The following is an 18,471-nucleotide window of genomic DNA, read 5'->3' on the forward strand; positions in this document are numbered from 1 at the left end:
TACCAGTAATTAAAATTTATTTTGAATAGCAAACTAGCGTAGGTAAGCACAAATGCATGGTGTTAAAAAGTATTTGTTTTCTATTGAAGGAAAATCAAAGAGCCGCTACAAGGCCGCTATAAACTACATAGGACATACACATACCATCATTTGCAGTCTATAGCTAGCGCATGCCGGTATTAACTCATTATCGAGGTACATATGCATTTACATATATTTTAAGCAAACGTTTTCAACTGATAATATTGAAAAAAATGTAAATTATCCATTTAAATTGTATTTTTTTTTTTCATGCAAAACGTTGCTCTGCAATTCTGCTCGTTATTCCATACATCATACGCGCCGGTTCGCTTTTACAGCTGTTTTACAGCCGGTGTTGTTTCGCCAAAGCCAATTCCACATACCAGTGGGGGCGATCACTTTAGCACATGTGCTGCAAAGGGGATGCAACCGGTGATTGTGCATAACCTATCTCGCTCGCACGTGTGCCATAAGTGAATTGTATGAATGAAATGGACGCAGTTGCTTTTGCGACAACGATTTACATTTGACAAGTGTCAAAATGTAAACAACAACACAACAAACGCTCGAATGCCAACAATAATGCACTGTTTGTTGTTATTGTGGTTTTTTCGAAAATTCATCGCGAGCAGAGTCATACGCAAAAGCAGCGATGAAGCAACAGCAGCAGAGGCCGTAGCGAAGCACAGTCCCAGTGACAGAAGATATAGAGCAGCAGCAGAAACAGCAGCAATAATTTGGTGGCAGCGTGGTATGTGAATTGTGTTGGATCAAGCTGAAATTGTAGTGAATAAAATTAGAAAATAACCAGGAAGTGTTAAGTTAAACGCTGCAAATTGTGGGAGTATATTAGTCTGAGGTGCGTATATCGCCTATTCCTCAAAATATATTGGGTAAGTGTGAATTTGGTTACAAAACTGGGCCGTACTTCGCCACCACCTTCCGGAAATGCGGCACATCGGCGAGTTGCTCGTGTGCACATCATTCCAACCGATGCGTGCAAAATTATGTACTTTCTTAATTACAGTTTCCTGGCTATATTTTCAATAGCTAATTGAAGCGAGAATGATAGGTAAGACCTTTGAAAGGCGAAATTGCACATATGAATTGTGGAGCAATAGGTGTAAAGTGTGAATTTGCTAGTTGGGGCAATGTAGGCACGAGGAAAATTTTTTAAAAGAACGAGCTGTGGTGGACGGACGAAAGCGAAACGCGAACATTGAATAGTGAACGGAGCCAACAACACCGATGAACGAACAAATTTATTTCGTACCTTTTTCTGGTTGGAGTTGTTGCTGGTTTTGTTATATGTGGTTTTTGATTTTGTTGCTATTTTCCTAAGTGTAGAATGGCAATGGCAGCGGCTGGCAACGCGCCCTGGTGCTATGTGGAATTCCAAATTTTCGTTATATTCCTCTACCGGCCCCACAAAATATAAAAACAAGAACTAACACCATGCGAAGTATTGACTGCGCGACGTTGACTTTGCCGTTGACGCCAACATCAACGTGTTTAGTACATGTGTGTATAACATTGTTCATGTGTAGGGGAGAAGTGAGTGAACGGTTAGTTCACAAAGAGGAATATAATACGACCAACCAGCAACAACTGTCAGCCAATTTTGGTGGATTTTATTCGCTTGCAGTGGAAACGCGCAACTAGCTCGTTAAAATAGGAAACTGTTCACTGAAGAGTAGAATTTTATGTACGTTTTTGAGCAAAATTCAATAACTACTGCGAAAATAGTAAAGTTTAAAAAATCGAATTTGAAGTGCAATTGATCAAAATACTTGTAGATGGCCGAACCGACTTGCTTTTAGTTCGATTGCCTATTTGTGCATCAGATCCAAAGGTATGTATATATGTATGTACATAGAAGTATACCTACATATGTGCATGTGTGACTGCGCGCAACCGGACCTACCGGCGACGGTGGGGTTTTGCGGGCGTTGGATACTACATGCATGATGCATGTACATATTAAGGCAGCTGATTGCATAAAATTTATATTGGAATCTTCATAATTTCGAATTCCTCTCGGCAGGTATGATAGCGCAAATTAGTTAAATTATTGGCGCTAATAGTTTTGCAATTGCCTGGCCAGCAGCTAATACACATTTCCATAATGGCCACGGCTCCAATTCTCGAATGTTTTTTCTGTGCGCGCTTGGTTGGTTCATTTCGGCTAGCCCTAGGGATGTTGCGATACTAATATAATCCTTGTATCGATACTTTTGTTTCGATACCGGATAAATCGGTATTCGATACTAGGGTGATGGTACTATTGATACCCGTATTATGGGTATTTTCTTTCGATACCACTTAATGTAGCGTATCATCTTCAAACAAGCCATATCGTTCCTATAATTATATTTAAGTATGTTTCCTAATTAGTGACTATGTTATCGTTCGCGCGTTATTTTATTTCCTATGCCAATTGGATACATACTAGTATCAATACTTTTATGGCACCGTAATGTATTCAAACCGAATAAACACAGTACATATCGTCACCGGAAATGCAAAAAGACGTAACAAACATCATCGTTGAAGTGCAAAAAGTCATAACTAATAAAAAATTCAAAGGTAACTCTTTGATTTACAGGGTATATGATGGATTTCATCGAATCACAACTCCCCACATCAATTTAAGAACAAAAAAATTAAAATATTATTCACGACTTTTTCCATTTCATTTACTATGTTGTTACGCCTTTTTGCATATCCAGTGACGTTATACAGCGTAATGGCATTAAATTGTTTTTATTTTTGTTTTTCTGCTTTTACGCATAAAAGTAAACTATGGAATCATATTACCAAGATTGACAAAAGCTCGGTTAAATGCCACGTCTGTTTGAAAAATCTGTAATTTAAAGAAAGATTTACTGATTTTCTGATGAAAGCGAGCCATTTTTTATATGTTGTTTATTACGCGCTGCAGTTGTTAAAGATTTATTATTAATTTTAATTAACTGCATCATTCATATTATGTAAAACATTTTTTGTATAAAAAGGAAAATGTCGATATTTTATTTCCGATACCGATACCAATATTTGTATCGATACTTAGCTTCTGATACATCATTTGATACTGGATTCGATACTTTTATAGTATTGCAACATCCCTAGGCCCTCCTTGTGCTTGCGCCACTGTATACTACCAGAAACAGCAACGTCGTCGGCGCGGCTGCTATCGCAGTCTTTGGAGCTGTCGACGTCGTCGTTGCCAACACCGCTGCAAAGCTCGCCGTCAGCCAACAATAGCGCTGTTTGTCAACTATCGTCGTCCGAAAAGTGCCGAAAGCGCATCATCGCATTCGCAGAATTGAAATGTTTCTCAGCAATTTTTTTATAAAATTTAAATTAAATCGTTAGCGAAGTGTGGCGATAGTGGAAAATTGTAAATTTAGTGGTTACACGTGGCGTGTATGCAAATATTTGATAGTGCTGAGAAGGTAAAAATATGCTGATGGCCAAATGAAAAATTCCAATAAATTCATGGCCAGTCGAATATGGAAAAAATGTGTTCAGAGTAGGGTGCTCCGCTGGCCTAAACGTCACAACTTGTACTTATGCGGGGCAATGAAATTGTTGCGGACAATGCCGGAAAATTCACATGATAGCATAATAAAGTGTCGACTAGATAACAGTTGGGCGAGCAGGTGATCAACCCTGCAGTGGGTTGCATTTTTATATATTTATGTACATACATACATACATATACATATGTATGTACAACACACACATTTCTGAAAAATTTTGTATTGACTTTTGCCGCGTTGTCTTATATGTATGTACATATATGTATGTCCATGCAAAGATACATGTACATGGATAAGTATGAAAGACGCATCCAGCCGAAGTGCTATTGCTTCAATCCAACTCCAGTAGCAAACACCGCAAATAAAAGTTATACCGAAGATCGCTAAAATCATAGCAACAATAACTTCTATACTTTGCTTTAACAAAATTGAAACCAACAAGAATATAGACGGAAAAAAGCGAAAGAAGAATTGTAGAAATTACAGAGACAATTCGAAAGCGGACGTAGTATGTATGTATGTATACAGTAAAAATTCGAATTAAATATAAAGGGGGCGGGGGCGAAACGGCAAAAAGTAAATAGGTCCATTCAACAACTTTTTCAGTAAGTACTTGCAGCGAGAGCGTAAAAGAAAAATAGAGATTAAAATTGAGAGCAAGAGAAAATTTTCAGAAAAAGTTATTGAACGCAAAAGGTGCAATCCCGTATTCCTCGGACTAAAGCTGAAATTAGTCAAGAACGGAAACCTACTGGTACGTAAACCCGAGTCAGCTGACACGATCTGTCTTACCAGAGCGCCATGTAAATGAAATCTCAACACCGCGGAATTTTTCGGTAGTTGTAGTCCGTAGCGCGGAAATCTGCGTAATTTAGATTTTTCTGTGTCAGCTGATTTCTTCCTTCTATAGATGGTTGCCACTTCGTCAGTTTTGCAAATGGTAAAAAATTTTTAATTTCCTATTCAAAATACGTTTAAAATATTTGAAATTTACTATTGAATAAGGTTTTTTTTTGAAAACTAAGTAGTTTATATTTAGCTACGATCTATTGCACGAAAAATTGGAGGTGAGAAGGTAAGTTTATGAAAAGGGATTGATGAGTGGCAACACTGTAGTAAGCAACACTGAGGGCTCCAGTAATCGACGAAGTTCTGTGTATACAGACTGCGTTTAAGCATACGTTCTGTGTTCTTGACTAATTTCAGCTTAAAACTAGTAAAACTGTAAAAAAAAAATTCGCTCAGAGCGAGAGAGTAACATTAAAAAAATCCGGGACCGCTTTCTAGTTAAAAATGGTAACTTCTGTAAACTTCAACATAACCTCCAAATTTTGGTTGTAAATTTTTGCTTATTTTGTATGTAAACAAGCTCAACTCACACATGTAAATAACCAAAATTACTTTCAAATTCATTAGAATTCACTTAAACAAGTAATTAAATACTTAAATCGGACATTGAGAAACTGGCCCTTATCGACTCCCTGGTAAGGCGAGTTTCTCTGTGGGCCATTTTTCACCATTTCTGGGTAACACTAACCTCCAGGTTAAACATCGTTACCAACGTTACTGTCTCCATGCAAATAACATTGTGTTGGTAACGATGTCTAACTGGGGATTAGTGTTAACAAGAGATGGTGAAAACGGCCCATAAAGAAACTGGCCCTAACAGGGAGTCGATAAGGGCCAGTTTCTCAATGTCTGGTTAACACTAAATACAGGTTAAACATCGTTATCAACTCCCTGTTATATGTTATGGAGTCGATCACGTCTATAACGATGTTTAACCTGCAGTTAGGGCCGTTTGCACCATGACTAGTTAACGCGTAGCATGGTTTGGAAGCGTCGATATGTATGTATTAGGAATGTTTCGAATATCATATTTTTCAATGTTAGGAATAACATTAAGGGCCGGTTGATCAATGTGTGGTTATCACAACTTGCCGGTTAAACATCATTATCGACGTTTTCGACATCATGCCTATAACATGTGATTGATAAAGCAGTCGTTGTACTTAACCAGAGCTTCTACCTCCGATTAGTGTTAATTTGACATTGAGCAACCGGCCCTAAACAAGCTATAATCAACTTAAGGGCCGGTTGTTCAATGTCTGGTTATCACCAGTGCATCATTATCAACGATTTGGACGTCATGCATATAACATGGGGTCGATGAAGCAGTTATTGTCATTGTTTTTATTACTTAAAAATTTTGTAAATTACACTGGATCACAAATTTAAATTCGGTTTTTGTTCTCCAGATGCCACTATCCAATTTGTATTTAGAATCGCCCGCTGATTCCGAAAATATAGTTAATATTTTATTCTATGGAAACGTTTTCGAGATATTTTCAATTTACCGTTATTCAGCTTAAAATAAAAGGTGGTTCCATTTAGGGCCGGTTACTCAATGTCTGGTTAACACTAATCTGCGGTTAAACAACGTTATCGACGATGCATACAACAGGGAGTCGGTAACGTCGATAACTATGTTTAACCGGAGTTTAGTGTTAACCAGACATTGAGTACCCGGCCCTTAGTCACTTATATCTCATGAACCAATTAACTTAGGGTTTACACCGGACAATATTGTCAAGACAATTATGTCAAAATGATACGGCGAATTCATATTACAACAAACAGACTGAGGTTTTCGATACTCCTGAGAAACTTTGTCCAAGCAAAGTCTATGCCTCAGTCTGTGTGCGGAGATCAACCTTTGCAGAAATTATCGAAGTGAGACGATCCTAATTTTAAGTGAAGTTAGACGGCACACAAGGCTCTCTCCTTCCAGGTAGTATTGAACTTGACGCGTTTGTCATTGCAAGCTACTAGAAGACATTGAGACTTCCTCTCCTACACAGGGACTCAAACGGTGGTCGGAATTATATAAGTGGTTGACATCGTCAGAAATCTTCCGGGGTCAAACCTCAAAACCTAGAAGAATTAAACAAGGGGTTGCTCAGGGTGGTGCCCCTTCCCCTTTATTGTTTATCTTCTACATTTCGAAGCTCCCTCAGCCACCTAAGGGAATTTCCCTGACCTCATACGCTGACGACAGCGCGATATCGGCGCCTAGGAAAGAATTGATGACCTCTGCTCAAAAGTAAATGGCTAACTCATCGAACATTCCCGCTTCTTCACTGCAAGGAGCTGAACACTCTCCAACGAAATTAACGGCGAGCCTCTTCACCACCTAGACGAAGAAGGTCAGGCTTCAACAAGGAAGTCAAGTCGATGGCACATTTTAGGTGTTACCTTTGCACGCAATCGCAGTTGTCAATAAAGTAGGGGCCGCAAAGCGCTCGCCGTTAGCACTGGGGGCAAAGACGGGGACTAGTTGGAACCAGTGGTTGAATCTACAGACTTGTCAGAACGTCGTTCCCACGGTTACGTAGAAGCAGATATCGTGTGTTGATTTGGCCGGTATGGATACCTCCTTTGTTCATTGAAAAGGGTTGCCGTTGACTTTGCAGAGGTAAGCAGAGCGGTATGCTCAGGAAACGTGATATTTCGACGGTCGGCCGGAGGGAGAGGGTTGTTGGATTGAGGGGACATGTGAAGAGGTGGTTGGTGTCATGGGAGGAATGTCCACGTGCTGGACACTGATTGTGCCCGTTGGGGTCGAGTCTGGATAGGTAGGAGGCGTGACTGGTACAATATGAAGACCTTAACCTCATTCACAGAGGGTGTTTGGATACCTCGGTTCTAGATAGGTTGTTGTTGTTATAGTGGTTACCACTAGATACTTACTCAACGCTTACCGCTGAATTTCTTGCTTATGTTTCGTTAATACAGATAGATTTTTTAGAGGATGTGAACCGCGACCATAGATCTATTGTGCCCTCAGAGCTATTCACAACACCCCGTTCAGCTTTAGAGCTCTGAGTGAGTGTCTGCAGCCTACGACCACAAACTTCCCAGGTGTGTTAGCCTTATTTTCGTCACCTTATCGCATTCTATTTAAAAGGAGATGCCATGAGGTTCGGCAGGAGTCGCCTACGCTAATCCCTAAGTCTTAGGATATGCATATAGGCCCACAGCCTGTAGTGACCCATTAGCAATCCAGTTATAAATCTCAAATAAATCTGGTGGGGTGTAATTAGTTCCCTGGATATTCTTCAGTAATACAAGAAATACCTATTTTGGGAAGCCATGCAAATTGAAACCCTAAGTTTTTGTTTAAGGTTTTCGTGATTATTAATTTGTAGTTTAATAGAAAAGCTATAATTATGAATTATTTTTTTGTAAACTATGTGTGTAGATTTGTAGTCAATATTTATTTTATTTTATGGTCAGTTACCGCTTTAGACTCGTGTGTACGTACTAATGTATGTATTGAAGAACTCTATATTAATGACGCCTTTCTTTTTTAGATACAAAGGCGCAGAAAGCGGTAAATTTGCGATTGCAAAAATTAAACACATTCCGTGGCAAAAACAAAAGATAACGGAAAAACTAACGGAAAAATAACGGAAAAATGAAAAGTGCATGCGTATAAAAATTAGTGAAGAAAAAACAACAAACACGCACGAACAAAATAAAAACTAAAATTTCTTTTAAAAGCCATAAAACGCCATCGACAGCGTGCATACTTACATACATAGTATGTACATGTGTAGAATGTGTTTAGTCAACAAAAACATAAAAATTTAAAGTGTGCTAATTGAATTTTGTACTCGATTGAATTTATGGAAATACTATACAGTGTTTGAATTGCAAATTTTAATATAGACTTAAAGGTTTTCGATAAAAGAACCTAATAAAAACAAAATCAAAAGTTAAAAAAAGAAATTTTGCAAACGTTATAAATTTAAAGTTAATATTTTAAGTGATTTTAATAAATACCAACGGTTTGTTACTTCCACAAAGGTGTAGGTAGTAATATCTATTGTCAGTGAAATTTAGATGTCATTTACAAAACAATTAAACTTGTAACTACAAATCTTTAATCAAAAACCAAACTAATGCCAATTACTTTTACTGAACTTCTGTTAAATACAATAAAAGCAAACAGTTTTTAACCAAATCAAATGAAATAATTTACAACTCATCTGTAATAGCAGTAGCGGCAAAAGTGCGTTTTGGATGCCATAAATACGAGGTAATTAAAATTTATTTAAATTATTTTTATGTTACCTAAATATAATGTATGGTGCTACCGCTTTAATATGAATATCGATTTTTTAAGACATCGATAAGTGATGGAGTATGTCGACTTTTCGCTCATTTTATAGATATGTACATACACATGTACTCAGCACACATACGAATATTATAGGGACGAAAAAATGCCATTGGTACAAATTTGAACAAACACTTTGGCTGCGTTTATTTAACACGATTATGTATGTATGTATTTTTACTTATATATGTACATAAGCGCACTGCGCTTCACTTGAATAGGTAAAATTTTTTTCCTCAAAATCCAAGCTTATATATCAGGGGTGGGCAAGGCCGAGGCCCATACGAGTCACATGTAAACTCTAAATGCTACCAAGAGCCACAAAAAACAACACAACAAAAACAAAAAATTTTATTTTTAAATAAAATTATTATTAGAAATGAAAAAAACTACTTTAATTATTATTCTAATGTACGTAAGATAGATATTAAAGAAAATTCAAAAGATCCTTTGGCCAAATTTTCAAAATCTGGTTTTACATCAGTTAAAGCCGTTCTTAACAGGTCTGTTAAATGTTGGTTAGTCAATAGGTATATTCGTTTAAATCTCCAGTAAAATATGTCCAACAGTAAAATTCCGGCGAAATGTCATCTGTTCTATCACAAGAGAAAAATAGTACGCGAACAGAAAAATTGCAGAAACTTGCAAGTTAGACGAACAGCTGGTAGAAATTTTGTTTACATTCAAAGGTATAAAATTGAAAACGTAAGAAAACAAATCCCGAAGCCTTATCCCGACACAGTTCACTGTCTAAACGAATAATTACTTGCTTCTTACAAATTTAATTAGTCGCATTTTACTATTTTAACTTCCAAAACACAAAATCCAATTTAAGCAATTGCGTAAATTCCAATTATCTGTTTGTGGTCAGCTGTTTTTTTTGTTGGCAAATTGCAGTTGGCAAAAATTTTTCCAGCAGAAACTAGCAGCTTTGCCTCAAAATGAAATGTCATTTTTCTCTCTCAATTTCCCCTACTTTGCAAATTTCTTGCGTACGCGAACATAATAAGCTGATAGTGTTTTATAACTTTAAATAATTAGTTGCGTTCTAGATGCTTCACGATTTTTAAGTTTTGCAGGATTTGCAGGAAAAGCTGTTTTCTCATTAATAAACCTTATGGAAGGTGATCACCTGGAACGGCTTCCTGTAAAAACCTGCAAATCGTGAAGCATCAGGAACGCAACTATTATCAGGTACGCGAACGCAACTAATTGTGAACGGTATTTTGACTTAACGAATTTCATTGTAGCGTACAGACTCACAGTTGTACGTAGTACCAAAAATTCAAAATATACGGGACGCAGCTGTTTTCAACAGCGGATGTTTTAAATCTGGTACTTATTGCCGAAATTCAAGCAATACCCAGCAAAAATCACGATTATCACAGAAACGAAAGTGGAAACGAGCTAGGCGATGGGAATCGCTTACCCTTTCGCTCCAAGAAGGCATTATTTTAACATGGGCATGTCATTGGCGGTAAGCCCTTACCCACAGCATTACCTTCAAACGAAGGTAGAACGCATGGATAAACAGAATCCAGAGAAGCGAACAGAGAATGCCTTACAGAGAAACTAATGTAGAATGCCTCGATAAGTACATACTTATGTATATCAAATTGAAAACAGAATATACAGATCGTCTTAAAGCATAGACAGACAGACGGCAACGTTGATCCGGATTAACGCCGCAATTGATCTGAATAAAATTGTGCCTTTACAGGCGGCAATAACGCGGATTAACGAGCAGCGAGGTCGCAGGTTCGAATCCCACGGCCAGTAGAATATTATAATTTTTATAACCGAGCGCACTTGTGCACAAGGGTATATTAATTTTGTTCACATAACGGTTGTTTGTAACAGCCAAAACGAATCGAGATAGATATAGACAAATGTATACATAAATGATCAGGATGAAAAAAGAAATCGATTAAGCCATGTCTGTCTGTCCGTCCGTCTGTCCGTCTGTCCGTCCGTCCGTGTACACGATAACTCGAGCAAAAATTGAGATATCTCAACGAAATTTGGTATGTAGGTTTCCCTTAATCCAAGGTAGGTTGGTATTGAAAATGGGCGAAATCGGACTTTAACCACGCCCACTTCACATATAACGGTAATTTCCAGAAATACGAAAACTGCGATATTTTAGTAACTCATGAAGATGATTCACTCAAAATTGATATTTATAATAAGTTTTAGACGAAAAATAAGAATATTATAAATTTTTGGAAAATGGGCGTAGCCACGCCCACTTATGGTTACATGTGTATATCTTGGTAACCGCTGCACCAATTTCTTCCAAACTTGGCACAGTTGTTGGCCTTCGCACAACATACCAAATGACCGAAAATTTTTAAAATCGCTCAATAACCACGCCTACTTCCCATATAACGGTAATTTTCAGAAATACGAAAACTGCGATATTTTAGTAACTACTGGAGATTATTCACTCAAAATTGATATTTACAATAACTTTTAGACGAAAAATAAGAATATTATAAGTTTTTGGAAAATGGGCGTAGCCACGCCCACTTATGTTTACATGTGTATATCTTGGTAACCGCTGCACCAATTTCTTCCAAACTTGGCACAGTTGTTGGCCTTGGTACAGCATACTAAATGGCCGAAAATTTAAAAAATCGGACAATAACCACGCCCACATCCCATATAACGGTAATTTAGAGAAATACAAAATCTTCGATAAATCACAAAATATTAAAGCTAATTTATTCAAAATTGATGCTTGCAACAATTCTTTACCAAGAAATACGTTTATGGTAAAATTTTGGAAAATGGGTGTGGCACCGCCCACTTATGATCACATATAAGTATATCGGTAACCGTTCTACCAATTTGTACCAAACTCTGTGTGGTTATTGTGCTTGCCACATATAAGCAAAACGTTGAAAATTATTGAAATCGGACTAAAATAACGGCCGCTTCTCATATAACGGTAAATTTCAGAAATGCTTGAAACTTCAATATTTCGAAATTGAAGGACGCTAATTTACTCAAAATTGATACACCCCGGCTTACCATCTAGCGGAAGGTTTCGGAAAGGTGAAAAAACATATATTTAATACTTGCGCCGGGTATTTAATGTTCGGCTCCGCCCGAACTTAGACTTTCTTACTTGTTTTTTATTGATTCCATTATAACTTCTATATTTTTTGAAGTTGTTTTTAGTTAGTTGTTTTTGACCTTTTTAGTAAAATTAAGCTCTAAAAATTTAAATGAACTAATAATAACATAAAAAATGTGAAATAAAATAAAACAAACGAAAATAAAATAAAAAACATTTGAATATGTAAATAAAAAAAATAAAAAAATAAATAAAAACAATTTTTTTTTGGCAATCGCTCCATCGGTTGCTTTATTTGCTCAGTTAGCGTAGAACACAAAGAAACTGCAAAACTAGCACAGACATCCACCCTGTCGTCGGTAATGCAGTCACCGAAATAAGTTCTTATTCATTTTAAATTGGATTCCTATTTGAATTAGTATTAGCGGCTTCATTACTGATGAAAAGGTATATGTCCATGTTAATTTTGCATTTTCCCTGTATTCTACGCTCTCTGAGCTTTGGTCAGTGTTGTCACCGAAAATTCCCTTTATCCGAGTTAAGTTTGGGAATAAACTCTAGGACTTAATCCGGATCAACTGCAGTTAATTCCCGAGATATTTCCGAATTAACGAGTTGATCCGGATCAACGCTGCCGTCTGTTTATGCTTTTAGAAGATTAAGGGCTGGTTTCTCCAACCCAACTTAGTTTAGCCAATTTTTTAGACTTAGTTAAGAAAGAGCTGTGTAAAAGGTAGGCTAACTTTTGACTTAAGTCCAAAAAATGGCTAAATTAAGTTAAGTTGAGTTGGAGAAACCAGCCCTAAAATTAATAATAATATTTATAAATCAGTTTTTATATATACATATGTATGTATTTAGGTATTTAGATTTTACTTAAAAATCGGTATGTACAAGGTGGCGCTAAAGTAATCCTCCTATCAGAAAATGCTATAAATTTTGCGATTGGCCCCTAATGTCAGTTCTGTTTTGACATTTGTGTAGTAAACACATGCGAAATACACGTTAATAAACAATGTTACGCTACACTGCTCCAGTACGCGGAATATTGCTGACTATTTATTTGACCAATAATCGGTCGGTGACTTTGGCACAACGTGAATTTCGTCGCAGATTTCCTCGCCGTCCAACGCCTACTGGTGAAACACTGCGATGTTTAGCCGCTCGCCTCGAAGAGACTGGCACAACACGAGATGCTGCCAGGCGTGGCAGACCCCGGAGTAGCCGTTCTGCAGAGAATATTGCTGCTGTAGCCGAGGATGTCATGGAAGCGCCGTCGACATCGACCAGACGACGTGCCACGCAAATGGGTATCAGTCGACGGTCTTTACAGCGAATTTTGGTACAAGATTTGAAGATGTTTCCGTACAAAGTCCAGACGGTGCATCAGCTGTTCGCTGCTGACCGCCAATCGCGTCTAACATACGCTCAAGCCATCCTTAATCACCACCAAGAGGAAGATGATTTTTCATCAAAAATAATCATGAGGGATGAGGCCCATTTCCATCTTCGCGGGTACGTAAATAAGCAAAATTTACGCTTCTGGGGCACTGAAAATCCGCATGTAACCCACGAAGAGCCATTACACCCGCTCAAAGTCACTGTATGCTGTTTTCGCTGGAGGAGTCATCGGACCTTTTTTCTTCGAAGACGTCGCGGGCCAAACGGTTACTGTGAATGGTGAGCGCTACAGAGCAATGATCAACGAGTTCTTTTTGCCGCAACTTGATGAATTGGGATTGGAAAACATGTGGTTCCAACAGGGCGGTGCAACGGCACACACTGCACGTGCCACAACCGATATGCTGAAGGATGCATTTCCCGGGCGCCTAATCTCCCGTTTTGGCGATTTGCACTGGCCAGCAAGATCGCCTGATTTGACCGCTCCAGACTTCTTTTTGTGGGGCTTTTTGAAGTCGCGGGTTTATGTCAACAAGCCTCAGACTCTTGCAGCTCTTAAAGACAATATCCGTCAAGAATGTGAGGACCTATCGCCGGAAGTTTTGGCCAAAGTGATGGAAAATGCCATAAAAAGGGCTCAAATGGCAATCAACTGTGGCGGCGGCCATTTACATGACATCATATTCTCGACTTGATGTAAAAAAAATTAAAAGACCAAATAAAAATAATCCACAAGAAGAATCAAAGTTTTTCTTTTTTTTTTTAAATTACAGCCAAAAAACATCGCAAGGTTACTTTTGCGCCACCTTGTATGTACATAATACATACATATTTAATTAAGCCTAAAATTGTACTTCCTCACTCTTGTACTTCACTTCATTGACTGACTTCGACTTCGCTGCAAATTGAACAAAGCAAAACATGATTTTTTTGCGAGACAAATTTCCACAGAAAGTAACGGTGAAAAATAATTTTTGGGTATTCATTCTATTTTTCAGCTGACTACAATGCAGCATTCTACTTTGCATTCCCCGAAATGCAGCAAAGAAGCGAAATAAAAAAAATATTGTAGGACATTCTACTTTGCATTACCGGCAATGCCTAAAAGAAGCGAAAAAATTCGAAGGCATTATAACGCTTTGCCTTCTAGAATACGTTACCACTAAAAGCGATTGCCGATTTTTTGCTGTGTAGTAAAGCTTTATGTTGCATTTCCAGTGTCTTGTCTTCTTTTAGTTCCAAAAACTCCAACTCTTCTTCGCTTTTCTTAAAAAGGAGTATTTCGGATATTGTAAATTCATCCTCAATAATGTTATATAAAAAAGGGTGTGGTGTGAAAGTATGCAAATGTACATTTGAATAATTTCAAATTGGCAAATCTTTTTTCAAAATCTGCTTTTGAATCATGTGCAATATTTTTTCTAGCCATGGAAAATGATGAAATATTCTTTTTTTGAGATCATAAAAAAAGACGTAGTTTTGCTTCAAAACTTAAAATAATTTGCGACAAATCAAAAACAAAACAAAATCAAAGAGCACAAAATAACAAAAGTCCATTACGAGGTCAGCATCTTATTGTCGAGATAGTGGGAAAAAATGAAAGAACTACTCTGTTCACCTGTGTTCAGAATATGTCAAAAAGGGGATCAATTTAACTATTACAACGTTCAGAATCATTACTAGAAAATAGGAGTTTTTTCTGGCGAAAAGTTAAAGTTTTGGTGGCTACAGCGGATTTAATAATAACACAGGCCAACAAAATTTTAACAATGTTTATGTTGACGAAAATATTATAGCCGACTCTTATAAAATTTTTCCCGCAGAATCAGAATCTAAAAATCAAAAAAATTATAGTTAAACGGTTAACGACCTCTTTATCCATATACTGCAGAAATTCCTGTACCAAATTTTGAAGTACAACTCGAGGTTTCATTGATCCACTGCAATCCAATATCTTTACGGTCAGATTCGAATTCTACGGGATAAATTCTATAAGAATCGGCTACAATATTTTACTCAACAGAATTTTGTTGAGAACAGAATATGGCGATCTGAATTGCGATTTCGTAGGCCAGAGCAGTTGAGATATAATATTCCAAGTTTCCAAATATAACGAATAGATAATTCATGCAAAAAAAGTATTAAGTATATGTCGCATATTTTTGTACCTTGTTCTTGAATATGCTAACAAAATTAAGCACCGTTTCGCACTATAAAAGCTGTAAAAACGAGAATAACGAAGTAAAGTCGTAAATTTTTCAACGTTCGTTATATTCACAGGACCTAAACTTAATGGAAAATATTTGGAATTGTATGTTTTGCAAAGCTTGCGTGTCAGTTAATTCATGTGGTAATTGACAGTTGTTCTTTCCGGCGATTAAAGTGGTAAGCCTCTAGAATTGTCTTCCGGATAGAGGTTTTTTTTTCATACATTGAAATCAAGGAATTCGTGAAACTTGCACATTATCAGACTAATATTGATTGGGCTATAAAACTGTGTATTCAGAAATATTCAAAAACTTCAGAGAAAAAAGTTTGAGATTTAGGTGAAAATTTGTTGCACTTTTTTGTAGCTTTCTACAAATTGTTAAACTTGGGTTTATATGGGGTTTGTTAGAGAAAGAACTGTATTTTAATTGAAAATTCTCAAAAATAAATAAATAAACATAAGTTGCACACAATATCACTTTGAAATGGCGTGCTATAGATATGACCGATACTGTATATATCGATAACCGCCTTACCGATTTCCACCAAATTTGGTCCAATTATTTCAATACATCATAGCATATTATTGAAATTGTTTGACATCGGCAAAAATACTCTTCCCTATCATGCAGTTTACTGAAAGGTGAAAAAACGATATTTATTACGTGCGCCGGGTGTATATAGCTCCGTTTCGCCCGAACTTATAAATCTTTACTTGTAGGCCAAAAAAGGAAACAATTTAAAATCTTCTATTCTTGAAGGTAATTTTTAAGTTCAAGTAATTCTTTTTTAATCAACGAGACTACTTTTCCTGAATTTTCCATCTCAAAGTCTTTAAAATACCGTTACATTTATTTCGCTATCTCATCTCGTTCTCGAGATATTAGATTTTGTAAATTTTTTTCCCAAAAAAGAACACTGCGCCACTTTTGGATTAATTCATCTCTCATATTGCATTGCCATCGGGTTCGGAGCTAGGTTTGAAATTTCAAATCTTTATTTTTTTTTTTGAGGTTGGTTTATAACAAGATTTGTCCCAAACAAACACGCCTACAAAGCAAGTTCAATAGAAGGTTGTAAAAAGACTTTCTTTAATATCCATGATGCTGCAAAACTTAACTTTCTTCCCTTCAATGCAAAGCATTCTTCGCTTCGCTTCGACCCCCATTTGGCCTCTTAACTTAAAATTTAAAGTCAGTTACTAAGCTTAACAGAGCAACCCATTAGCTCCTCATTCCTAAAGTGTCAACTGCAGAGAGTTCGTTGTTTTTTCAGATCAATTTCGATAAGCATCCAGCAGATAATATTGCAATTCCAATCCTAGACTATTTTTTGGTTCATAAAATAAATACATGAAAGGAATCATGCGGGACTTGAAGGCTTCACTTTTTTTTACAAATTTTATCCGCACACTTCTCGCACACTTTTCTGATTTCGAGATTGAAGGAAGCTAAGAAATTCGTAAGCAAATTTCGTCACTGACGTAAGCTTCTTTAGCGTGAGTTTTTTTTCTAAGAAATTATTTTAAATGCCTGCAATTAATTTAGCGAAGGTTATTAATTTCCTTTTTTCGAAGTTTTGACTAACAAAAAAATATTTAACAGCGCAATAGAACAAGCGCTTGCTCTTCCAACAGCCGCCCTACTATGTACATATGTACACACAAAGCTACACATATGCGTATACTTCATCAGAGTTGTACAAAAAAGGGTGGCCAACAAGTTTTTGTGCAGTCTGGCAGCATTCCTGCATGTTCGCAGCAGCAGCAGACTTGTTTACTGCTGAAACTTGTTGACATTGTTGGTTGGCGTATCCGCCTCCCCGAATAACATTTATGGAATTAGAATTTTACTTTTTTCTACTTACTTATTTTGCATTATGTAATATTATTGAATACAATTTTTGATCTACATACATACCATCTTGAACTCCTTTTGAGGCAAGTGAAGTTGTTAAAATAAATAGTACGGAGAGGTTAAAGATGTTACTTTTTAGTGAATGAAATCGAAAGCCGCCCTGTTCGGCTTACCCGCGGTCACCGCTCGTCATTAAAAAGTATCCCACAAAAAAAAGTTCGTTATTCAGAAGCGACGAAAAACCAAATATTGGAATAATCAAGGCATTGGGAGTCTATATTGCAAACTATCCCACTTCGCCGATCTGGCATACAGAAAATGAGACTACAGATCCAACAGTCGCACAAGTTGTCTGCAGACCAATCTGCTCAATGAAAGCAAATACCTCCGAGATTGAGGGAGACATGAGTTTCGCTCACGGTGGCTTCGATGGCCAAAGGTGTGAGTGCTATAACTGGTTGCGGACCGAGGAATACCTGGTCTGTGCACTCTCTGGTCAAATGGTCAGTACTGCCGAGTGATCTGGCACCCAGAGTAGGACAAGTTCGTTTTATTTATCGAGTCTTAGATTGCCAGTCTTGGAAGTAGCTACGAGGGCTGGCCTACACCTTGTGTGCAGCTTGGCTGTCACTACAGAGACTTAAATTCCTGCACCTCCCTCCACCTATTTTCCATCGCGTAGTCCACGGCCTTGAGAGCCCTAAGAGAAAAGTGAAGCTCGACCCCATTATCTACGATGTGGATACCAAATTCTGACCAGTGTCAGTTTTGGAGCAATCAGTAAAGATTCGCCAGTGTGTGAGCCTAGGCTCAGTGTTGAAATTCAGCCAGCATTCAGCCACAGGAAACTCATATAATATCCTTAGTAAAGGAAATGGTGTCGTACTATCCTGGGGCATTGCAAAGACACTTCTGTCACCAGCAATCTCCGCCTCGTCACACTTAGTACCATACTAAAGTACATTTCTTTTAAGCACGCAGATTGCCTTTAAAGCCTCCCAACGAAATAGACTCGCCCAGGAATATGAATCGATTTTAAGACGTCGGTTTGATTTGAAACGCCTATTTTATTTTCTATATCATAATTTTTTTTACTTCTACTCAATATTAGTACAAAAATCGATTTCAATCTGGCATGTCTAATGTGAGTAAGCCCCAGTTGAGTTGGAAATGTTTTTTTTT

At 37.3% G+C, this 18,471-nt stretch overlaps 1 protein-coding gene across 4 annotated transcripts in view; it reads left to right on the forward strand.

Moving 5' to 3' along the window:
• Positions 1-422: 422 nt before the first annotated feature.
• LOC118743508 (transcription factor E2f1) overlaps positions 423-18,471 on the forward strand; it is a 279,469-nt gene continuing 261,420 nt past the window's right edge. Inside the window, exons 1-2 of one of the 4 annotated variants that reach the window (XM_036476247.1) lie at positions 423-772; positions 7,937-8,664. The gene's annotated coding sequence lies outside the window, so the exon portion shown is untranslated. The other 3 variants (XM_036476238.1, XM_036476262.1, XM_036476254.1) reach the window with 3 other exon arrangements.

The sequence above is a fragment of the Rhagoletis pomonella genome, unplaced genomic scaffold, assembly GCF_013731165.1.
Source record: "Rhagoletis pomonella isolate Grant_MI unplaced genomic scaffold, Rhpom_1.0 Rhpom_scaffold_00001, whole genome shotgun sequence".
In the NCBI taxonomy this organism is placed as follows: domain Eukaryota; kingdom Metazoa; phylum Arthropoda; class Insecta; order Diptera; family Tephritidae; genus Rhagoletis; species Rhagoletis pomonella.